We start from the raw sequence: 279 nt of genomic DNA, 5'->3' as shown, positions 1-279 counted from the left end.
GGGCGTTCTTCAGAAGGTACCATGGACAGGGCCTGGAACATACCACAGGTGGGAGGGGTCTCTGCGGTACCATGGACAGAGCTGGAGAGGGGGTCTGGAAGGTACCATGGACAGAGCTGGGGGGGGTCAGGGGAATACCAGCTAGGACCTAAGGGGGTTGGAGGTACCATGGGCAGGGCGGGGGTGAGGGTGTGCAGGGTCTCTGGGGAGGGGTCTATGGGACAGGGGAGGGGGTATTGGAACATACTATGCGCAGGACTGGGTGGGTCTGGTACAGGG

This window comes from Alligator sinensis, unplaced genomic scaffold (assembly GCF_000455745.1).
Source record: "Alligator sinensis unplaced genomic scaffold, ASM45574v1 scaffold128_1, whole genome shotgun sequence".
Taxonomy (NCBI): domain Eukaryota; kingdom Metazoa; phylum Chordata; order Crocodylia; family Alligatoridae; genus Alligator; species Alligator sinensis.
Note: the sequence above shows the minus strand (reverse complement) of the source record.